This window comes from Neofelis nebulosa, chromosome 9 (assembly GCF_028018385.1).
Source record: "Neofelis nebulosa isolate mNeoNeb1 chromosome 9, mNeoNeb1.pri, whole genome shotgun sequence".
NCBI classification, from domain to species: Eukaryota; Metazoa; Chordata; class Mammalia; order Carnivora; family Felidae; genus Neofelis; species Neofelis nebulosa.
The window spans coordinates 60,529,126-60,553,937 of NC_080790.1; the positions used below are offsets into that span (position 1 = coordinate 60,529,126).

Consider the following 24,812-nt stretch of genomic DNA (forward strand, 5'->3'; position numbering starts at 1 on the left):
GCCGAAGTCAGACACTTAACCGACTGAGCCACACAGGCACCCCAGTTCCTGAAAGTTTTAATGCTGTATTTAAGTCTTCTTAAATGCTCATGAGGTAGACTGTATCGCTAGTCTCTATTACTCAATGTTCCTCTCAGCAAGATGCTAATATAATACTTATCTACTCCATTGAGATCATGCTTGGAAGGTAACTTGGCTTAGCCAGTGAAATGTGAGTAGGAGCCACAGAGGCCACTCCCAAAAAGAAGTTTTAAGAGCCTTAATATGGTTCTGTCATGTCTTTTTCCCCCTTGCATGAGCTCAAACCTTCCAGGTAGGGGGCTATTCCTTTAGCTTGAGTCCAAAATGGCAAAGGCTGGGGCAGCTTTCTACATCCTGAGTAGAAACATAACTCTTTCTGTTAGAATTTATTTGGGGCCTTGAAGAGAGGTAAGAATGCTCTGTGTGTGTACAGATACCCTGCCAGGGGGTAAGTTCGTAGTTGTGTGACTCTTTTTTCCTACTTTTTATTTGACTGTATTTTCCCAAATTATTTTTACAATGAGCAATCAGTAGTTGATAGAAACAACTAGAACACCTTGAAGCATTCTTTTAAATGACTGTTTTAAATGACAGTGGAACAATTCCCGAGAGACCCTTTTCTAGACTCGCCAGAGGAAACAGCATATTCAGGGACACCAAGGGATATTGTCTGGAGGGTTTGTGCAACAAATGACAGGAGCGCTGCTGGTCTGAAACACAGCTCCTTCCTCCCTGTCTTTGGCTCAGGTGGCAGGAAGGCCATTCTCTGGATATTTCCTTTCAGAGCCACCACTTCCCCCCCAGCTGCAGAAGGCCAGGATGTAGGCTCTGTTCCTCTGCTTCCATTCTGCCTTTTCATGGGAAAGGGCCAGGTGCCAGCTGAGGGGGCAGGTGGCCGTTCCCTGCTGACACGACATGCCCTTCCTAGCTTTCTGTCTGGAAACTTCAAAGATCTTAGTGAAAAATAAACAACATGGGGTAAGAATACTGGACAGGGAGTCAGGAGTCTTACTTTCAGCCCTGCCACTAAGACTGTGACCTTAGACAAGTCACTGAGCCTCAGTAAAATAAAAGTGACAGCTATAAATGAAAGGTAACAATCACAACCATCTCACAGGGTGTGTGTGTGTGTGTGTGTGTGTGTGTGTGTGTGTTTAAGGAAGTCCCAATGTGATGACGTTATACAGAGCATTTTGCAAACTGTAAGGAACCATCATCGTTCATCTTGTTAAGCATACTGGCCTGGGGGTGGAATGGGGTCGGGGAAAATAAGGCCCCAGAGTCACTTGCAAATCTCATATTTTGGGAAAAAATTTGGAGATAATAACAATATCTCTCTGTTTTCTTGTCTTTGAACCATCACATTTCCCCCACCTCTTCCGTGGAATCTCAGGGTGTGGGTGTGGTGGCAGGTGTGGGCCCTGTAATCACAATACTCAGGGGGCCTCCTTCCTGTTACCTTCTGCCCTGGTTCAGCAGGCATGCGTGTTGTGGGAAAGACTTTCTTATGTAAGATCAAGTGCAAATGATTAAATAACTGTCAAGTGTTTCTCTGCTGGCCCATCATGAATCCTTTAATTAAAAAGGAGGCGTCCCTTAATGACAATGGCTATGACATCTTCTCTACCATTGTGTCCAGCATAGATGCTACCTAGCTGATCTCTCTGGAAGGGGAGGAAACGCCTCCATCAAATAGGAGGTGTGCTCCGGTCCTCAGGCCACAGAAACACACCATCAGTGCAGAGCCTGATGAGGGGCTGGAACTCCTGTGAAGCAGTGAAATTGTGACCTGAGCCAAAATCAAGAGTCAGACACTTAACCGACTATGCAACCCAGGCACCCTGTTTTTTCTTTTTAATGTTTATTTTGAAAAAGAGAGCAAGCAGGTGAAGGGCAGAGAGAGAGAGGGAGACACAGAATCCAAAGCAGGCTCCATGCTCTGAGCTGTCAGCACAGAGTCCGACATGGGTCTCAAACTCGCTAACCGTGAGATCATGACCTGAGCTGGAGTCAGGTGCTCAACCGATGGAGGCATCAGGCGGCCCTGGCTGGTGCTTTCTTATACTTTCTTAAGGAAATTTTCCTTTTTCAAAAGAAAATATTTTATTTTTAGGTAATCTCGACACCCGATGTGGGTCTCAAACTCACAACCCTGAGTTGAAGAGTCATATACTCCACCAACTGAGCTAGCCAGGTATCCCCCAAATTTTCCTTTCTCGAGTGCAAGAAAGATAGCCATCTATCTTTTCCACAAAGATAAACATGTTTCAACACTGTCCTTAATCCCTTCAGAGTTGATTTCATGTGTGTGGTGTTAAATGGGGATCCTGTTTCATTTTTAATCCATATGTATGTTTTTCTAGTTCCAGTTATTAAATAGTTCCTCTTTCCCCCACTAATATGGCATAACTATTAACATTGTATTTCAGACTGATTCTTCATAGGAGAAAAACATTTTTCACTCATAGTCTTAATAAAATATTATGTTTACATAGTACCTTTAAAACATTATGTCAAGGGGCACCTGGGTGGCTCAGTTGGTTGAGCATCTGTCTGACTTCGGCTCAGGTCACGATCTCACTGTTTGTGAGTTCGAGGCCCACGTTGGGCTCACTGCTCTCAGTGCAGAGCCCGCTTCAGATCCTCTGTCCCCCTCTCTCGCTGCCCCTCCCCTGCTCATGCTTTCTCTATCAAAAATAAATAAAAATTCGGGGCGCCTGGGTGGCTCAGTCGGTTAAGCGGCCGACTTCGGCTAAGGTCATGATCTCGCGCTCTGTGAGTTCAAGCCCCGCGTCGGGCTCTGTGCTGACAGCTCAGAGCCTGGAGCCTGTTTCAGATTCTGTGTCTCCCTCTCTCTGACCCTCCCCTGTTCATGCTCTGTCTCTCCCTGTCTCAAAAATAAATAAAACGTTAAAAAAAAATTTTTTTAAGAAATAAAAATGTAAAAATAAATAAATGAAACATTAGGTCAATATATTACCTTTTCAAAAAGCTGTTGAAAAGTTATCACTTCTGGAAAATGTATTTCCTCACTGGCTATGCTTCTGGTCCTTTTCCTCCTCAGCTTTCCTCATGACATCAGGCAAGCACCTGACTGATCCATAAGAGACTAGAGCTAGTGGGAGTTTCTACAATTGGTCCATAAACAGAGGACTCCCAGGTTCATCTGGACTAAAGTCAGAGACACCTTCAAACACTTAAGGGAACCAGTTCTGGGGATGCAGTCTGGGAATGGGTTGGCTTAGAACCAAGCTGAGCAATAGGGCATTGTTGTGGTTGGGTCGAATTGTGTTCCTTAAAAAGATATGACTTAGCCTCTGAATCTGAATGGTAGTAGGGTTTTTGCAGATGTAATCAAGCTAAAATGAGGTCATATTGGATTAAAGTGGGCCTTAGTCCAATGATTGGTATTCTTATAAGATGGGGAAATTTGAACATAGAGAAGGCCATGTCAAGACGAAGTTAGCGACTGACATGATGCATCTACAAGCCAAAGATTGCCAACAACCATGAGAGGCTGGGAAGAAGCAAAGAAGAATCCTCTCCCAGAGCCTTCAGCAAGACCATGGCCCCACTACCCACTTGATTTCTGACTTCTAGCCTCCAGAAATGTGAGAGAATAAATTTCTTGTGCTTAAAATCACCCAGTTTGTGGTATTTTGTTAGAGCAGCCCGTGGAAATTAATACAGGCACCTCCTCCTTTACCAAACAATAGCAATGGTTGGTGTTGGGGGATAAAAATAATGGACAAGTTCTCAGACTCTCTCATCTCTTTGAGGGTCCTGGCTCCACTCTCCTTGGTCTCTCCCGAGCCCCTCCTCTGAGGAAAGGAGCGTCGCTCTATCAGCCATTCTTGAGATACAACTCAGGGGAAGAGAGGAGGGCATGGAAAACGGCCAAGGGCAGGAGAGGCTGAGAGCCGGTGGAGAGCAGAGGCATCTGCGGCAGGTGAGAGCGATGGCGAGAGAAGGCAGAAAGAGAAGTGTGAGAAGCACTGAGAATCTCACACTGCCACTGAGAGAAATCAAAAGCATTGCTGAGGACTGTGTGTTCACTTAGCGATGAGAAATGCAAGTGAAAGACGAGTTATTTTTAAATTACTTTTGGTTTCATGGGCTCTTGGCAGAACGGGAGCTCCAGCACGAAACGGAGCCATGTGGACTGAGGCCCCAAGAGCTTTCCTGCCTCCTCATCAAATGCTTTCTGCCCACCAAGCCCTGCTAAGTGCTTGGCAGAAATACCTCCTCTCCTCCTCACAGCAACCCCACAGAGAGAGGCTGATTTAAATGATAAAAGTGAGGCCGGTGAGCATTCGTATAATAGCCAAGTTCAAAAAGCTTAGAGCTCAGAGCTAGAAGCAGGCAGGGGTTTCAGGGCAGCACTTGCAGCTGGCGACCAACCCTGCACCTGGTCTGCACCCCTAGCACAGCCTTGCCTGCTAGAATAATGGCAGCTTTGTTTCCCTCAAGGAGATGATATGAGCATGTGTTACTGACATGAAGCCCAGCTAGGCAAGGGGGCAGAGGTGGTGGCTATAGAATGGGATCTGGAGCGTAACTGCCAGAGTCGTCCCCCTGCGCCCACCTATGCCTCTTTCTGGCTGTAGGAGCCTGTTATCTTACTCCCTGGGCCTTTGTTACCTTATCTGTAAAATGGGCATGGTAATAGTTCCCACCTCAGAGTGGTTGTGAGAACTAAGTGGGCTAATGCAGTAAGTGATGCGTTGGGAACAGCGCTGGCACAGAGTAAACAGTCAATAAAAGCTAGCTGCCACGATTATTAAAAATGTGACGCTGTAATCAGATCTGACAAGACCTTTGTTAGCCACAAAAAATACAAATCATCGAGAAGAAGACTCTCATGGGTAGATTTCAGCCAGTGCAAGAATCAATCTTGAGGCGAGATCAAGATGGTGGAACAAGAAGATCCTGAGCTCACCTCCTCCCACAGACACATCAGAAGTACAGCTACATATAGAATAGCTATCTCTGTGAAGGAACTGAAGACTAGCAGAACAGATTTTACACAACAAAGGAGATAAAGAAAAAGCCACATCAAGTCGGGTAGGAGGAGCAGAGTTGTGGTCCAGTCAGGATGCATAGCCCTGGTGCTGGGACCCACAAGGAGGAGGGGTATCGCAACAGCAGAGTCCCTCCCTGAAGGATGCTGTGTCCAAGCCTCACATCAGGCACCCCTGCCCAGGGGACCTGCTCCGGGAAGATGAGTCCCTATAAAGTCTGGCTTTGAAAACCAACAGGGCTTCTGTCTGGGAGACCTAGAGTGCAGTGGGCAAACCAAGACTGTTCTCAAAGGGTGCACACGAGCTCACTAGCTGGGAGAGCCAACACAAAGGCAGCAGTTTGAAAAGCACCTGGGTTACATGTGAAGGAAATTTATTTACTAATTTTAGGTCATGTGCTGAAGAAGCAGGGATCAGTTGGCACATTCTCTGGGGACAGAGCGCTGGTGGGCACCATGTTTTTCTCATTCCCCTTCTCCTTAGCTGGGCCAGCACTGGTGGGAGCCAGTTCCAACACTGTCCATCTAACTTGCTAGCACCACTCGCCCCGCTCCAGCATTCCTGTGTGGACTTGCCCCACCCAACCTGCCCTCCCAAGAGTCCCCCTGGCCTGGGAAGCTTGCCCTGTACACTAGAGCACTGGTAACAGTTGCAGCCACCAGGCCTGTCAGCCAGCTGCACTGAAGGCCTGCACCCCACCCACCAGCACACTGGTAGTAGTCATGGCCAACCCTTGCAGACAGCCGAGCTGGGGGACAGCCCCTTGCCCTGGCAAGTCCATACGAATCTGGGTCCAGCTACAACAGGAGGATGCATGCATGAACACCTAGGGCACCCTGCTCCAGTGATGAGGGGGTTTCACTACTGGGCCCCACAGGACACCTTGTACATAAAGCTAGTCCTTCGAGACCAGGGGACATAACTGATTTACATAATACGCTGAAACAAAGAGAGTTAGGCAAAATAGGGAGAGAGACGAATATAGTCCAAACAAAAGAGCAAGACGAAACCTCAGAATAAGAACTAAATGAAATGGAGATAAGCAATCTACCAGATAGACTTCAAAGTAATAGACATAAAGAAACTACCAAACTCGAGTGAAAAACAGATGAACACAGTGAGAACTTTAACAGAGACAGAAAATATAAAAAAGAACCAATCAGAGCTAAAGAATACAATAACTGAAATGAAAAATATACCAGGGAATCAATAGCAGATTAGATGATTCAGAAAAAATAAAAGATCAGCAATCTTGAAGACAGAGTAATGACAAAGATCAAATATATATCTCTTTCATTTTTTTTTTTTTAAAGTAGGCTCCATGTTGAATGTGAGGCTTGAATTCAAGGACCTTGAGATCTAGAGTCGCATGCTGTCCTGACTGAGCCATCCAGGCACCCCTAAATTTCTTATTATAAATCACAATATTACAGGACTACACATGCATCACCTGTAAACCAGGGATAATAGCCTACAGACACTACCAAGTTCTTGGGAGGATTACAGGAGATAGTCCTTGGGAAAACATCTGCCAGATGCCTGACATGCAACACAGTTCAATAAAAGCCAATTGAATCTGAGATTCTTAATCCAGGTTATTGCTCCTTGGTTTCCCAATCTGTAAAATGAACATAATATAACAGTACCACCTCCCAGTCTTAAAGTGAGGAGTCAGTTTTGATAGCTCTCTGATCACTGGATAAATGTCTTTCAAACCAGTCTCAGAGACCATTCCTGCAAGAACTAAGTAAGTGTGTGAAGTGCTCCCTGCTCTTTATAAATACCTGGCTAGGAGAGATCAGAAACTCACACACAGCCTCCCTACAGGTCGGGCTTACAGGCCCCGAGGTCCTGTATCAGTGCCCTAGGACTTCTTGCCTCCTTGCAGTCTGGGGACTAGGCCTGCCTCCTTCTCATCAGGCAGCTGGTCTACCCACCTCTCAAGGAAACCTGCATGTACAGAGGACTCGGGCTCAAAACCCTTTTATGGCTCCCCCATGGATAAAACACATAGGCCTTTTTTGTTTCATGGGTTTCACAGATAATGATTATAGGAAACACAGGATAGTAAGAACAGCAAACCTGGGGAAGTTACAAAGTCCTTCTAGTCTGGTCCCTGACTTTCTGGGAATAGGAAGTGTTACTCCTGAAGACTATAGTGATGCCCAGGGCTTTTATATTGAATATAGGACTCAGACACAAAGAAGTGAGTCACCAATGGAGAGATTTCAACCAGTGCCAGTTGCCTGTAAGGAAAGGCAGAAGGGGGACAGGTGGCTCCCACTTCTCATGGAGGACACCCAGTGAGTGAATTTTACTGCTACAGAGATGCCCAAATCCCTTCAGGTCCCCACTGAAGACAGCCCAGGCAACTGGTGATCTCCAGTGGCCTGGCCTGTTTTCTGGAGATGGTAGGTCGGACGCACAAGGCAGACTTGTCAGCCTTGATTCAGAGAAAATGAGGAGAAAACTGAGCCAAGAAGTACCTTCACCAAAAGTGGTTTACCTGAAATACTCCCGAAAATGAGTCATGAAAAGAAAGCAGAAAAACCAGTGAGATGCATAACCAGGTTCTCTTTTCCATTTTGCAGAGCAGGGCAAAGTCGTGGCAAGCGATGCCAGTGGAGGGAGCATGGTCTGCAGAGGGCCTCCGCTCGAGCAACCTGCACCCCTCCACCACCACTCTAAGCCACTGGCAGGGGTTAAGAGGGGAAACCGAAACTGTGCGCGAGCAGGAAAGCCCCTACAGGAAGCCAGCCGTTGGTCCAGGTTACTAGGGCAACTGGCAGATGCTCTTCTCCCTTGAGAGAGGATGGAGGCCAAGAAAGACCCTGCCCTGGTGGCCCAAATAAGAGCACCTCACCTGTGACGGCATCAAATAACAGCACTTCCTGTGCGTTTCCATCTCACTTAACCCACCTCTTGAGGGAGTCAGGTCCAGGGGATTATACCCATTTGACAGGTGAAGAAACGGAGGGCTTGAGGCCTTAAGTAACTTGCCTAAATTTACATAACTAAGAAGTACTCAGATCCAACCTGAGTCTTTAAACCCTGAGTTCAGTGTACATTTCCCCTACGCAGCCTGTCAAGTCATTGGCATGTGATTTTTTTTTTTCAAGAGCTCTCACAACTATGAGTGCACACATTCTAGGGGAGAAATACCAGGCACGGCTTAGTCCCCTCGCCATCTCCATATCACAGGTGAGAAGTGGCAACGTGAGGAGGTGGGACTAGCAACAGCGGCATGGCACCGTGTGACTGGCCAACACCCTGACCAACACTTGAATACAGCACTTTCCCCGTGACACCAGCTGGCTGTTTTCCCCTCACCACATCTGGAAAATATGACTCAGGTGACAGTGGGCTACTCCTGTCATCCTCACACATGGAAGACGCCACGTCGTTTATGAAGCACTTCAAAGTGGGAACATTTGCCCTGGCTTTCCCCCAGGGCTTTATTAAGTAAAGGTCATGATGTTTGTTAAAATTTGAGCGCACGCGTGCTGGCTCACAGGAAAGGTCAAGATAAGGTTGATTTTTGGAGGCCTCTCTGCAGGTAGGCACGAATCCCACCCACACCCAACCCTTGTTAGATAATAGGACTCGGAAGCTCCAGCTCTCCGCTTCCTGGCTGGCTTTTGTGAGCTCTGAGTCTGATCTCACCCACCTGAGGTCTGTGCTGCAGAACATTCCAACCCCTGAAGAAAGGCAGGAACGAAGAAAGGCTCGGGCCCGAAGACGATTTCCAATTTCCCTCTGGAATGGCCATTTTTCTGGCTGTAAAGAGAAGTCTCTGATCCTAACCCACAGAGGATCCCACAACCGTTCCTCATTCTCTGTGGCTCTTGATTCTGGATTCAAGGCCCTGAGGTGGCCTAAAGCCCTCACCTGGTCAGTGCACTAGGCTCTGGCTCAGGCATTTGGCTTCCTTCTCTGACCAGAACAAAGAAGTCGGCAACAGCCACAGCAGCTTCTCCAAAGCAGTAATAGGAAATATTTCTCCTAAGCCTACCCGTTCCGGTCTACCCTTGTCCCAACAGGTGATATTTGTAGAGGTGGTACGGTGGTGGGGAGCTGGGTTGAAACTTTAAATTTTTTTTTCAACGTTTTTTTTATTTATTTTTGGGACAGAGAGAGACAGAGCATGAACGGGGGAGGGTCAGAGAGAGGGAGACACAGAATCGGAAACAGGCTCCAGGCTCCGAGCTATCAGCCCAGAGCCTGACGCGGGGCTCGAACTCACGGACCGCGAGATCGTGACCTGGCTGAAGTCGGACGCTTAACCGACTGCGCCACCCAGGCGCCCCGAAACTTTAATTGGCCTTGAATCGTCCATGGCTCCTGCATTTGTCAAGTGGTTAAAATGTTCTGGGAGACCCCAGGTAGGTGGGAAAAGCAGCAATATTTGCCCTTCTCTGTTAGGGGACTGCCCCTAACAGAAAGGGGTGCTCTCACTCTCAGTCATCCTGTAGCTGGCAAAGAAGAGTGCTTTGGGCTGGGGGAGGGAAGGATTTCCTCCTGTCTCTGGGGAGTGTGCAGCTCTGGAGACTGCTGCTGGTGGGGGCTGAGATGGCCCCTGCCAGATGGAGGCCAGTCACTTCTCCTCTGAGGCAGATGGAAATTACTCTCCTCAGCCTGCTTTCTTTCCTCCCCAGTCAGTGGAGCCTGGCTTCAGATGGGCTGAGGGGGAGAGAGGGCCGTGTCCTCTTCCTGAGGCCTGGCAGTCACCAAGTCTCTAAGTGTCATGAGCTACAGAGGCAGAATCGTGGCAGTAAGACGAGTGGAAGATGAGTAAGAGCGCATGCCAGGCTGTGCCCCAGAAACTCTCAGAAATCCTGGGCCCCAAAACTCTATGTTTGGGTGCAGGAAGGCAGTCTAATTTCATTTTAGAGAGAGAGGAGTTTCAACATAGCTTACTGGCAACAATAACTCATATCACAGATGAAGAAATTGGGGGTTGGAGGACTTGAAAGAAAAAGAGGGAGACCGATGCACCGGCTGACTGTGAGGAGGTCTGTGGCCTGAGGGGCACATACCATCCTCTCACAGTAGCAACAACCCAGGACACCCTGGCATCTTGTGAGTTCTTGAGAGCTGCACCTGCTTCGACTCTGGGGAAATGTGGTACAAGTGAGGCCAGAGCACACAACCTCCTTCAGGCCCACACTCCTTAAAGTAATCAAAAAATGAATTGTTAAAAAAAGATCAAAAGTTAACCAGAGGCAACCAAATATGGAAAATAGTACAACCACATAAGACTTAAAAAGTGTCAAGAGGAAAGAAACCGAGGATCCCAGAATGGAAATGTTCTTTGTATACCCCCCCGCCCCCCCCACACACCTGCAGCTGAATGAGAGAAGAAGGTTAAAAAATAAGATGCCAAGAAGGGTCACCAGCACCTCACTTTGGTACAAGAAGGGCCAGGAGGCTGCATAGGCAATCTGGGGAAAGTCATGGAGGAATCCTGGATAGAAGGAGTCCCTGGGCCTGTTGGGGGCCCTATGATAGAATGTCTTTTTACATCCTGGTACAGGGAGGGTACCTTTCACATGGGAGGTTTATTTCCTGCTTTCTGGGGACAAAGGTGGGGCAAGTCAGAGTGTTCTTCTGGCACTGGCTATTTCTTATGTGACTTTATTTTATTTTATTAAAAAAATTTTTTTTAATCTTTATTTATTTTTTTGATAAAGAGAGAGACAGAGTATGAGGGGGGTCAGAACAGAGAGCGAGACAGACACAGAATCCAAAGCGGGCTCCAGGCTCTGAGCTGGCAGCACAGAGTCCAATGTGGCTCTCAAACTCACAAGTGGTGAGATCATGACCTGAGCCGGTCAGACACTTAACCAACTGAGCCACCCAGAAGCCCCTCTTAAGTGACTTTAATTTAAAAGAATCAATATGCCAAAGTGGCACATTTTGGGATGGCCTTCCCCAGACCCCCATCAAGGAAACCAGCAAGGAATGAAAGAGCAGCTGGGCTTGCCTTTGAGCTAAATGGCCAATGAACTAAAAGCCTAAGAGGTTGTGTGGCTCAACGCAGCCATCTGCCCAGTGATGTGTGAAAATGGAGTCAATAGTTCTGGTCCACTAGCCTAAGCCTTGGTCTGGAGACAGTGCCTCAACCCACAGGAAAATACCGAAACCTCCCTTGAGGAAGCCCTCCCACCCAGAGCACATAAAGAAGTCCTGAGAAAGATGACTCCCATGGAAGATGAGCCACAAATAAGAATTACAAAATCTATAAGAAAGACCAACAACACTAAAGGTGGTTTTCAGACCCCCTAAACAAGAAAATGTACATTTAAGGAACTGGAGACAATCTTGAAGAGATTTTAAATAAAAATGTATATAAAACTTCAGGGAACTGGGGCGCCTGGGTGGCGCAGTCGGTTAAGCGTCCGACTTCAGCCAGGTCACGATCTCACAGTCTGTGAGTTCGAGCCCCGCGTCAGGCTCTGGGCTGATGGCTCGGAGCCTGGAGCCTGTTTCCGATTCTGTGTCTCCCTCTCTCTCTGCTCCTCCCCGTTCATGCTCTGTCTCTCTCTGTCCCAAAAATAAATAAAAAAAAAAACGTTGGAAAAAAAAAAAAAAAAAAAAAAAACTTCAGGGAACTAAGTGAAAGAATAGCCACCATAAATAAGAACAGGTAATTATAAAACAAAAACAGGCAAATATTTTACAAAGTAGAAATATTAGAAATGAGTAATGTAGCTATTAACTTGACAAAGCCTTATTCGTGTTTTACAGGTGTATGAGTATTTTTTTTTATACCCAGTCATGCACATGTACATACGTAGAAAAAGATTTGGGAGAATATACATCAGGTGGGGAATAGTGGTTAACTCTGAGAATGGGCTACGAGTATGCATTTTCTTCTTTTAGACTGTCTGTGTCTTTTTTTTTTCTTTTTACAGTGAACATGTAATGTTTATATCAAAAGAAAAATCAATATAAGACACAGTTTGATTTTAAAATGTTGGGGATTTGGCATGACTTCTGGCTCAGCCTATGTCACCAAGTGTAAAATAATCATGAAATAAACGACAAGAAATTAATAAAATTTTATCACATGAAAATAGTTACATGCATTTTGTGCAAATGTTTAGAGTATATTTGGGATAGTCTGCCCTCATAAAGTACTAAATGTCATACCCAAAATAATTTACTTCAAAGATAGTATAATATTGTGATTTATAATAAGAAATATGTACAGTTGAATAACATGGTGGGTAGGGGTGCCAATGCCCACATAGTTGAAAATCCATGTATATCTTTTGACTCCTCCAGTGTGGATCCCTGGTGATCTGGCAGATAGGATCTGGATTTTTCACCAGAAACTTTACTAAAAGCCTACCATTGACTCGAAGGCTTACCAATAACACAAACAGTTGATTAACACTTATTTTGTATGTTAGATGTATTACACACTTATTCTTATAATAACGTAAGCTAGAGAAAAGAAAATGCCATTAAGAAATCATAAGGAAAATACATTTACAGCTCTGTATTGTATTTATCAAAAAAAAAAAAAAATCCACACATAAGTGGACCGATGCAGTTCAAATCTGTACTGTTCAAAGGTCAACTGTAGTAGTGTTGATTAGGAGCCACACATCCAAACACTGGGGCTCAACCTGCTTCTCACATGGGTATCTTGTGAGGGAGGAGAAACGGAGGTTATTTGTTTAATGATGGTTAATGATTCTCCTGGGCAACATCAGCTGAGGCCACTAGAAGTAAACTGAAATGATTTAGGGGCGTCTGGCTGGCTCAGTCAGCAGAGCCTGTGACTCTTGATCTCAGGCTCGTGAGTTCAAGCCCCATGTTGGTGCAGAGATTATTTAAATAAATAAAACTTTAAAAAATAAATAAATACGTGTGGGCTGTGCCGTGGCTGGAAGTTACAGTGGGGCGGCGGCTAAGAAGGCGGTTGTGGTGGCGGCGGCAGTGGCTGGGGCAGCGACGGAGGAAACAGAAGATGGCAGATTTTTTTAAAGGACTGACAGTCTACAACAAAAGCAACTTTAGTCGATTTCATGCTGGCTCAGTGTGCAAAGCTTCGAACTGACGTCCCTTAGTCTACCTGCCCATGTGGGAGTACCCATTTGATCAGATCATTGTGACAGAAAATATAAACATCCTTTTGTGCTACCTACATCAGCAATGGGACAAAAAGAACGCCAGTGAGTAGAGAGACCAGGAACAAGTGGACCTTGAGGGTGAGAGCTGGGCAACCCCCACCCCACCCCCACAAGGTCCCTGACAGCCCAGACTTGCATAAGGACACTTAAGAGGACACTTAAGACTCTCATTCCCCCACAGGTACCTCTTGTGTCTTGTCTGCTCCAAGCCTGCCCTCCTTGTGTAAGGCCCCCCACCCCCACCCCCACCCTCACTCTGCCCCCCACTGGCCCACCCACACCATACCATCCATACCACTTCCAACCTCATAGGAGCTAATGCATTTATTTTCCTTGAGTTTTTATTTATGCTATAAAATGGGACATCAGACCCAGTAGTATGATGTTGGCAGATGCTTTTTATTTTTATTTTTTTTTTAATTTTTTTTTTTTTTTTTTTTTTGGAACAGAGAGAGACAGAGCATGAACAGGGGGGAGGGGCAGAGAGAGAGGGAGACACAGAATCGGAAACAGGCTCCAGGCTCCGAGCCATCAGCCCAGAGCCTGACGCGGGGCTCGAACTCACGGACCGGACCGCGAGATCGTGACCTGGCTGAAGTCGGACGCTTAACCGACTGCGCCACCCAGGTGCCCCGGCAGATGCTTTTTAAAAAACAACATTGGGAGCACCTGGGTGGCTCAGTAGTTTAAGCGTCAGACTTCCAGCTCAGGTCCTGATCTCAAGGTTCCTGAGTTTGAGCCCCATGTTGGGCTTTTCACTCACAGTGAGGAGACTGCTTGGGATTCTCTTCCTCACTCTCTCCCCCTGTCCCCTCTCTCTTCTCTCTCTCTCTCAAAATAAATAAACAGAATAAAAAACATTGTGGTTATTCACAACTTACCTCCAGATCCCCCTCTGTGTCCACCCCCACCCCCAATTCTCCTCTCGAAAAACCAGAGCGTGTCTGCAAGGGTCTAGAGCCAGGTAGAGCCAGGGCCCTGCTGTGGCCCAGCAGCATGTGTGGGAGCCTTTCTCTCTGCTCCTACTCTCCAGAACGGGCCTTAAAGACTTGGCTGGGACCTATTCCATGCCCAGGCTTCATTCTTAATGTGTGCCAGGGTGAGAAGTTGGCATTTCCAGATCTTTCTCTTAAGTCATTTTATCATGGCCTAGTGTGTGCTCTGTGCCCACCCCAAAAAAAGTATCTTTCCTCCTTGGAAATTAATTAATTAATTAATTAATTAATTTTAAAAAAGTATTTAAAGAACATAACCTAAATAAATGTTTTCCAATCCCAGTGTAATGTTCTTTCCCTGGACACAGCATCCTAAGGGAATGGGTCACAATTGCAGTGTGACAGAAAAATCTTCTACTCTAGGCCCCTGCTCATGGTTCCCTCCTTCCCTTGGCAGGACTCTGCTGTCTCATCAATACCACCACAGCTGATAAAGCCCTTCTATATTTCTCTTTGGTGCAATTCTCCTCTTTGTTTCAATGGGACCAGCAGAGGGCTTTGCTATGAGCACCAACCTGGCTGTCATCCAGACCAATGTTGTTGACTCCATACATCACTGGGACATTGGCCATTAGCAACACAGCTCCCAGGTTTTTGTAGCTGCCATCACTGCCCAGTGAGGAGATCACCGCCTATTTCAACCATGGCCTCCATTACCCCATATTGTGCCTTTATGCCAATTAGAACAAAGGATGCCCTTCCTGAAGACAATGGACATCCTCTATCAGAAACCATCATGATATTCTGGTTTTATTAGGATGCAACACTTGGCTGCCATTTGCTGCAAAGATTTGTCTCTGGTGTCTGTTATGTGAATTAGCAGAGCACAGCCCACACTCTCGGACACTCTTGGGTGATATGTCCTTCTAAAGCAGTATTCACAGCTTGCTTATATGGCTTCAAAAGAAGCACCTCTGCTCCTTCCATTTTCTTAAGGCTTCCTTGCCTCCTCCACTCAGGGCTGGGTCCGAACATATCAGCCATCAACCACCATCAACCGGGGGGGTCAGAACATATCAGCTATCAACTGCCATCCACCATCTATGGGGGAAATTCAAAAGACTCTTCTCCACAAATTTCAAACCACAGCCTTCTAAACTGAAGTGAACTTTGTGCCCACCAGGCATACTGTTAAGGAGTTAAAGTCACCTTTGTCTTTTCTCCCCCTTAGAGATCTAAACCTGCTCTTCTAGGCTCCAACAGTTAATCCTTAAAATTCTTTCCATTTCTTCTGACAGTCCCGGCACTTTCTTGTGCAAAGTGGATACCTGAAATCCTATTTGGGTATGCCCACACACATCCCTTTCCTTGTGTATAGCTGTGGTCCCAGGAGCCTCTGCCACATGATTGTGACTGATCAGACATAACTTACCCTCAGCAGCCCAATCCTGACCTGCTCCAAAATAGTCCACTTCCAGTCATGGGCCACCTGTTGTCTCCTATTCACAATGGATGCTATTTAACTGCCAAAGTCAACCCAACCCTACAATAAGGTATTTAAGCTACACCAAGAAGCCTTTCCCTCTACATTTGCACTAGGTTAGATTTTTTTGGGAAAAGAGCAGTTTAAAGAAGAAGATATCAGGGTTCACTGAGCATCTTTATGAACAGCACTCTAGGATAGATACAGATGGGGATGCTGAGATGTATAGTCAAGGCCTCTTCATGGAAGAAGCTTTCCAATTTAGTCTGGAAGAAGAGTCACCATACTTTGCTGTTTGCTTGCCACCATCCCAGTTTACACACCCTGTCCCAGTGTAATTAGTATTTGAATCACTTTTCATTCTTAAAAATGTCATGGTTTGGAGGTGAAGAGTTTATACAGTCACCCTAGAAATAAGATGTATTCACATTAGGGGCACCTGGGTGGCTGAATCAGTTAAGTGGCCAACTCTTGATTTCAGCTCATGTCATGATCTCATGGTCATGAGACTGAGCCCTGAGTCAGCCTCCACGCTGAGTATGGAGTCTGCTTAAGATTCTCTCTCTCCCTCTACCCCAACCCCATTCCTGTTCTCTCTCTCTCAAAAAAAAAAAAAAAAAAAAAAGGATTCACATGAAAAGAGAACTTAGAAATCCGGATGGAACACTCTATCAAGTTCTGGGTAAAGGGCTGTCGCAATCCTTCTTAAGAGACGAAACTGAGGCTCCAGGTGTTTAAGGAGCTTCCCAGGCCCATGAGGCCTGTTGGGAATTGCTGGAACCAGTATCTAAGGCTACTTCCTTACCAGCCCCTCCACACACCCTTCCCAGCAGAGAAAATGGGGCTTCCGGAAAGTGGGGGGAGACACATGGGGGTAAATACAACACGCCCCAATAATGTCTGTTTTCATTGCTTATAAAAACATATGAAAGGTTTTTAAATATTTTTAAGGGGGCACCATAGAGAGTGATGGATTTTAAAGCTATGAAGACTACTTGGCATTTACACATACCAAAGGTTCTCTGGATGCTGAGTGAAAAGGTGCTTAGGCTCTTTGTGAATGTGACACAAAGAAAGAGAGAGAGAGGATACACATGTCTATCTGACTCCATTTTAGAGGCTCAAATAAATTATTTAGGAGTTTTGCCTGGGGACGCCTATCACCTGGGCTGGCCCAGTCATTTCTATACTCTGGCTCATTCCCCAGGTTTGCCCAGCTCCTCCTATGTGCCATGTTCCCAGTTCTCATCGTGCAAAGGAAAAGGGGTAAACTTTTTTATCCCCAACATCTGCCTCTATCTGAAGAGTTAATGGGATATCTGGCTTGGGTGCCTATATCCAGTTCAGTTATTTATACTTTGTGTGGTTAACCCCACCTGCATGCCCCATGCATATCTTGAGATGTCCCCCAAGCACCCTGCTGATTAAGGGGCTTTTCTGTGTGTTCTCATGTCTAATTCAAATGGCTCCTGGAAGCCTTGCAAGGGAGAGCAGGCAGTGGGTGTAGCAGGGCAGAGCCAAATTCTAAGACCCCAAGCCTTTCCCTGGGACAGGGACAGATAGGGAATTCCCCCCAGGCTAGATGGATTAATAAAGATATGCAGGCCAGCAACACCCTAGTCACTGATATCCTTTTGCAAATTGTCAAAGACTAATTTTCAAAAAGTCAAAAACATGGTACAACATGAATTAACATTGAGGATATTATGCTAAGGGAAATAAGCCAGTCACAAAAGGACGAATACTGAATGATTCCACTTATGTGATGTATCTAAAATAGTCAAATTCGTAGAAACAAGGACCACAATGGCAGTTGCCAGGGGCTGGTGGGAGGGGACACAGGGGAGTTGTTTAATGGGTATTAAAGTTTCTGTTTTACAAGATGAAAAAGTTCTGTTTTACAACAATGTAAATATTCTTTTTTTTTTTTTTTAAAGAGAGAAGGGGAGAGGGCCAGAGGGAGAGGAAAAGAATCTTAAGCAGACTCCATGCCCAGTGTGGAGCTGAATGTGGGGCTTGATCACGACCTGAAACAAAATCAAGAGTCAGACACTTAACTGACTGAGCTACCCAGGCGCCCCAACAATGTAAAAATTCTTAAAACTACTGAACTATAGACTTAAAAATCGTTAAGATGGTACATTTTATGATGTGTGGGTTTTTTCCCATATACATACACACAAACATGATTCTGCAGGGAATTTTTTGACATGATGAAACTGTTCTGTAGCCTGATTGTGGCAGTAGTTGCACAACTTCTATATGGGTTAAAATTCATAGAACTGTAAGGGTGCGGGGTGGCTCAGTCAGTTAAGTATCTGCCTCTTGATTTCAGCTCAGGTCATGATCTCACGGTTTGTGGGTTCGAGCCTCATATCAGGCTCTGCACTGACAGTGTGGAGCCTGCTTGGGATTCCCTCTCTCCCTCTTTCTCTCTGTCCCTCCCCCACTCATGCTCTCTCTCTCAAAAATAAATAAATAAACGTTAAAAAATTTCATAGAGCTGTACATAAAAAGAGTCCATTTTGTTATGTGTTCATTTTTTAATTAAAAATTTAAAAACATAGTTTTCATACAAATGTAGACTGAACATGTATCAAAAATGAATGCAATTAATTAAGCAGAGGGGCACCTGGGTGGATCAGTCAGTTAAGCATCCGACTTCGGCTCAGGTCATGATCTCACAGTTAGTGGGTTTGAGCCCCACATCGGGCTCTGTGCTGACAGCTCGGAGCCTAGAGACTGCTTCAGATTCCCTCTCTCTCTGCCCCTCTCCTGCTTGCGTGCTCTCTCTCTCTCTCTCTCTCAAAAATAAACATTAAAAAAAATTTTTTTAATTAATTAAGGAATCAACAGGATGGTAAAGCTGGTTCCAAAAAGTATAGAAGATACTAAAGTCTTTGTAGTAACTGAAAGAAAGAATACTGAAATAAGTTTGTTAAATTATATCATATAAAATAAAACTTTAGCCTTGTTTTCTACACCTTCCTTATTATTTATTTATTTATTTATTTATTTATTTTTAATGTTTCTTTATTTTTGAGAGAGAGAGACAGAGCGCGAGCAGGGGCTGGGGCAGAGAGAGAGGGAGACAGAATCCCAAGCAGGCTCCAGGCTCAGCTGTCAGCACAGAGCCCGACGCAGGGCTCGAACTCACAAACTGTGAGATCATGACCTGAGCCAAAGTCGACCCTTAACTGACTGAGCCACCCAGGCGCCCCCTCTATGCCTTCCCTATAAAGTTGTAAAATACCCTAATCGATAGTAAATAGACAAGCTAGACAAAAGTACACACCCCTAGGAAATCAGCTAATCCCTCCAGACAGGCCTGCTGGACAATGCCTGAGCCCAGCATGACTCAAGGGCTTGCAGGAATCCCTTTGTCCCATTTCCAAATCTCAGACAATTTTTCCTAACTGTCCAGATGAAGGGAAGCAGGGAGATGTGAGGCCCAGAGCAGCACCAGGGAGGAAACAGGGAGCCGCGCTATCAGAGAAGGGATGGGCCGAGGGATGCCCAGTTGTCCTGAAGAAGCCAGCTGGTCCTCGTCCTGGTAGGGTATCAGCAGCTTCCAGGAACAGAGGCCTTTAGAGAAATGGCTGTACGAATGAAAACCAGGAAGGGGGTTCTAGCTCCACAAGCCATCTGGATCATTCTCAGACTCGCCAGGCTCTTCCTTGCCCCAGGATCCTCAACTCCTGGCAGAGTGGCACCAGCGTGCGGCCTGGCATCTGCCCCTCCATATTTCACAGGCACCATTCTGACCTCTAGGACTTCAGGCGTACCCTCTGCCTTTCTTTTCCAGGCACTGGAAATGGAACACCTATGGGGTTTATTAACCCCATCTGCTCCGAGGTGAACCCCAGAGAAAGCCCAGAGCAGATTTGGAAGTGGCTCTGGTCTCCTCTAGACATCTCCGGCTGAATGGGAGCAGGGGTCTCGCCAGCCAGCCCTAGGCTGACATCTGAGCGCAGGTGGGTCCCTGTGACTAGCCCCACAGAATCCAGGGCTCTGGAAACTATGGCCCCTGGGCAGCTGCCGGGTCTTCCTTGGTGCAGAGGAGAAAGAGCAAAGCTGCCATGTGGGAAGGGGAAATGCAGAAAATGTGTGTGGCAGAGGGGCTCAGAGCCGGCAGAGGGAGATGAGCTGGAGCCCGCAAACAAAAGGCCCTGATAAATCCAGGGTGTAAGGACAGCGACAGCCTAGGCCGGGATCCCTCCAAGGGCAGCCAGATGCCCTTTTCACACATTGATCACACTGGGGCAGCCAGAACTGGAAGCTGAATGACCTCCCGGGTAACTGTGAAGAGAACACGAGAGGGGCGATCGGTTCCCCTCTGGTGTGCGTGCCAGCCAGCCAGCCTTCTTCCCAGGCCTTAATAATTCAGGTCTGTCAACCTAGTGGGCCCCAGGCCCGCAGCAGGGCTGTGAGCCGAGGCCCACGGTTTCTGTTTCCCCGGCTGCCTCCTGCATAAACTCCTAATTCTGCCTCCCCACACTGAGCTTATAGGGCTTGGGAGTAGGTGTCAGGCCAGCAGTGTCACGGATGAGGAGACCCTCCCGGGCCACACCCACCAGCCCAGGTAGCCCCGACTGACCTTGAGCCCTGGTCTCAGCCTGCTTTGCGAACCTGCCCTGGGGGGTGCTGTTCCACAGCTCGGGTGACTGTTCTCTGGCAGCCACTACATTCCTCTCCCGGGAGGCTGGAGTCACACCTCGTTGGATACAGTTCAGGGAAGGGAAGTTCTCAGGACCTTTCCCTCTCCCTCTCCTCTTCAGGCTCCCCTCCACCTCAGCCCCCGCCCCAGCCTCCTCCATTCCCAGACCTGAGCTCACTGCTACACGGGTGGGGGAAGGGTGGGGGCAGGAAGGTGGAGGGCAGAACTCCACTCCTTCCTCTCGCTTGAGACCCCAGACTCTGTCCTGCAACTGTCAGGAAAGCCCCAGACTACTGATGTGATGGTGGGGATGGGGGGTGTCGGTCCTATGGCCTGAGAATGTGGACCAAGCAGAGAAAGATCCCATGGGACCTCATTCCCTGTGGGGAGGGCAAAAGAAGGGGTAAGTTCCTGGCATTCCTGTCAAGGGCTGAGCCAGGAAAAGTGGCCACTGAGCATCTCCACCCTAGACACAGCCTGGGGCGGAGGGTCAGTTGCTGACCTGGGTTCCGGGCCTCCCACTGTGCCCCACACTGGGGACAAGCAGGGATCTGAACAGAGCAGAAGGAGAGGGTTCCTGGTGGTAGAACTTTTCGCAGGGAGCTAAAATGAAGCTGTTGCTGTAGTAGCAACAACAACACCCGGCTCACGTGGAACAGGTAAGACGCCTTCCGCCTTGGCATGTGTAGCTGCCAGCAGAGACCTGGCAGGCAGCAGTTCAGGCCTGCAGAGAGATCAGGAGAGGCCTGGGCAACAGTCAGGAGAAATCTGGGAATGCAGAGGAGAGCGGGGTCCCTAGAGGGTCTCCTCTCTCTTGGGCAGCAGGAGCCATGTGAATGGGACTGAACATTCCTGTGCCTCTTCTGCAAGAAAGAGCCTAGAGCACTGCTTTGCTGACTTTGGCACCCGGATACAACCTCCTGGGTGAGAGGCAGGGAAAACACCCCTTACATAACTCTAGTTCGTGGTTTAACTTTTTGAAAGTCACAGCAGCCACTGATTCATAAGATTACTTTGATCTGAGGCTGTTCCACAGTTGGTCTTATCACTAGGCCTCCATCTCACTCGAGAGGGTCCCCTCTGCTGAGCAGTTGGGGGCCAGGCCTGGGCTGGACCTTCACATCCTCACCACAGCCTTGTGAGGTGGGGATCAGCAACCCGAGACAACGGAGGCTCCAAGGTTAAGCAACAACTTCTAAATTCTCCGTCTCCATCTTTGGTTTCTGCCAGTCATGTTTTGGACTCAAATGTAGGTTGGTATATTTCTCTGTTAGTGATAATTTTGAAGCCTGTCACAAAATACCACATATTACATGATTCTATTGCTATGAAATGTCCAGAATAGGCAAATCTATTGAGACGGAAAGGAAATACTGGTGCTTGCCTAAGGCTGGAGGAGGGTTGGGGGGTTGAGGGTCTAAGGGGTACAGGGTTGGGCACCTGGGTGGCTCAGCCAGTTAAACATCTGAGTTGGGCTCAGGTCATGACCTCACGGTTCCCGAGTTCAAGCCAGCATCGGGTGTACATGAGCTCTGCTTCGGGTGAGCCCCGCTTCTCTCTCTCTCTCTCTCTCTCTCTCTCTCTCTCTCTCTCTCTCTGCCTTCACTCACTTGCGCACTCTTTCTATTCCAATAAAAAACTAACTAAATAAATAAGGGTACAGGGTTTCTTTTTGGGGTGAAAATATTCTAAAATTGATTGAGAAGATGGATGTACAACTCTGAATATACTAAAAACCAGTGAATTGTGTACTTCATTTTTTTAAAGTTTTTATTTACTTATTTTAGTAATCTTACACACAACATGGGGCCCAAACTCACAACCCCAAGATCAAGAGTCGCATGCTTTTCCCACTGAGCCAGCCAGGCACCCTGAATTGTATACTTTAGATAGATGTGAATTATATTTCAATAAAGCGTTTAGAAAGTAAATAATTTTGGCAGATTTTGACTCACAAGATGATCTGTCATTTGCGGTATGGGCTCTGCATCTACTTTCAGGCTAGCTATCGCTCTGACCAGCATGTCCTCCTCGGATGCATTTTAAAAGCTCTCGGTGCAAAAGGTTGCTGTCGTCCACCCTCATCCTCTGCTCCTTGCCCTTACTCCCGGCAGTTACACTAGCCTCTGTGGCAGAAAGACACCACAAAATCCCACCTGACGATCCTATGTCCACTCAGGTAGGAAGGATCACAATGACCCCAATGGCATCTCACCTGCCCATTCCACCTGTGAGGGTGGAAGAGGAATGAGCTATCCAGGTTGTTAAGAATGTGACAGGAGGGGTGCCTGGGTGGCTCAGTCGCTTAAGCGTCTGACTCTTGGTTTTGGCTCAGGTCATGATCTCACAGTTCTGTGAGTTCAAGCCCCGCATTGGGCTCTGTGCTGGAGCCTACTTGGGATTCTCTCTCCCTCTCTCTCTGACCCTCCACCTCCACCCCAAAATAAATAAACTTTAAAAAAAGCATTAAAAAAAAAGAAGAATGTGACAGCAAATCAGCAGAGGTTCCAGGGGGAGGAAGGATGAAACCATGGAAGGCCACCTTGCACCCTACCCCAGACCTATGGGCTTGCACGGGGCTAGTGGTAAAAGGAGGCCTTAATTTCCTAGAAGAAGTCAATAGATCTCTTGAAGCTGCATGTCTTCCTATCTCAGGGTGGGTGCCAAGACCTTTGGATAGTCTCCCTAGAGGTTAATGTGACTTAAGACATTGATTCCCTTTGCTCTGTGGGGCCCGGAATGACCACAGCTCTTGGGCAGCTAACCTCAGGCTGTTTGCAACCTGGTTCAGGGTTCCAAATTTCCTCCAGTTTACCCAAGTGAGCCATGCTGTGCCAAGATGTAAAAATAGTCAGGTGAAATGATTGCCTAGACCAGTGGTTCTCAAAGGTCCCAGGACCAGCAGCATCAGCATCACATGGGAACTTGTTACAAATGCAAATTCTTAAGCCACCCCAGATCCACTGAATCGGAAACTCCAGAGATGAGGTCCAGCAATCTGTGTTTTAACAAGCCATCTAGGGGAGTCTGAAGCACATTAAAGTTTGAGAACTATGGCATAGATCCTAAGGTCCCTGAGGCAGAGGGACATTTGCCTTGTTCCAATGTGTATCATCAGCTTTTAGTGAGTCTGCATGGTTTATGGTAAGAATCATGAAAATTTTATTGAATGAATGAATGAATGAATGAATGAACAAATGAATGGTTTAACTCCATTTGCCCTCTGATTGCTCCTCTCTAACCAGGTGCCAACCAGGACATTTGCAAGCTGATAAAAAGAGAAGAGTGTGGGTATATCTGATTGCTCACTTCAGCTTCTAGTTGGCTCAGTTTGGTCTCTGAACTATTAAGCAGGACTTACAGCACATTTATGTTTTCCTTTTAGAGATGAGGACTTGGCTCTGACAGTTCTTTCCTAGTCCCCAGAAACAAAAGCACTATCCATACAATTTCTGAACCAAGCTCTCTCCCTACATTATTCTGGCACTGGAAGGAAAAGGAGGATGCAGCTGGAAGGATGTTTTTGCCTTTTCAAGTTAAAATGTACCCAAATTATTACACATCTGGCTCCCAGGAGAACCAAGAAATACAGGCCCAGCATTTCTTAGAAATCCTGGAGGTGGGCAGGTTACACACAACAAGGAATACACCTGCTTCCCTTTCCCACCCAGCTGGTGGCTGGAGGCTGGGTGGGAGTTTGGTGCCTTCCCTCATCTGATTCTTAATTATGGGCCAACTTTCTTATTCTCTGCAACTGCCACCTCCCTCTAATGCCCCAAAGCTGGGATTTCTTTGGGGTCAACCTCCCCAAACCATCCACTCTGTCACCCAACCCTGTTTCCTTTCTCCTATAGCCACACACATTTCAGCCAGCAAGATGCTGGCCTCAGACAGACCAGTCACAGTGCCAGGACACCGATGTGGTATCTGCTCCCAGAGCTCAGGTTGCCTGCCACTGGCCTCACCCTCACAAAGCTACCTCCCCACTGACATGCACTGACTGCTCTCTGGGGCCTCTCACCCCACCAGACATCCAGCACCTTCTCTCTCTTCTTTTTGTTTTATAACAGGGCCTTTGCAGCAGTATGATAGAAAACCCAGGCTGAGAAACTTATCTATCCCTTGTTTTCTGAGCTGTAGGCTCATAATGAGAAATAAAGTATCCCTGTTCCTCTTAATGGATAAGCAGGACTTACATCCTGTGGTTTTAGGTTTCCCATGCTCAGAGAGGCGAGCATTTATTATTTTTATCAAGTAGATAAAGGGCTGGTGGTAGGACCTGGAAGCAGCTGGAGTGGGGAGCTGCGCTAGGTGCAGGAAAGGAAGAGGGCCTCACAGGTCTCATGATAGGGATCTGTACCCCAGGAGTAGAAGTGCCTTGAGGGTGAGAGACAGAGGCAATGGGATGGTGGCCTTAAGAATCCCCACAAAGCTGTGTCCTGGCTTAGTTTGAAAGAGGAGTTCCACCCTGGACAGATCACCAGGCTGGGGACAAAGGGCACTGGGAGAACGGCCCTTGCTGCATGGAAACGGCTCTTCCCAAGCCTGTGCAGC

The 24,812-nt window shown here is 47.0% G+C and overlaps 1 long non-coding RNA gene and 1 pseudogene across 2 annotated transcripts in view; one reads left to right on the forward strand and one right to left on the reverse strand.

Moving 5' to 3' along the window:
* Nucleotides 1-21,067, reverse strand: part of LOC131485043 (uncharacterized) — a 121,910-nt gene extending 100,843 nt beyond the window's left edge. Inside the window, exon 1 of one of the 2 annotated variants that reach the window (XR_009248595.1) lies at nt 20,199-21,067. This is a non-coding gene — a long non-coding RNA (uncharacterized LOC131485043). Of the gene's footprint in view, nt 1-7,548; nt 9,088-20,198 lie in introns of those variants that run through there. The other variant, XR_009248596.1, reaches the window with a different exon arrangement.
* Nucleotides 12,998-13,392, forward strand: LOC131485041 (DET1- and DDB1-associated protein 1-like; annotated as a pseudogene).
* Nucleotides 21,068-24,812: the final 3,745 nt, after the last annotated feature.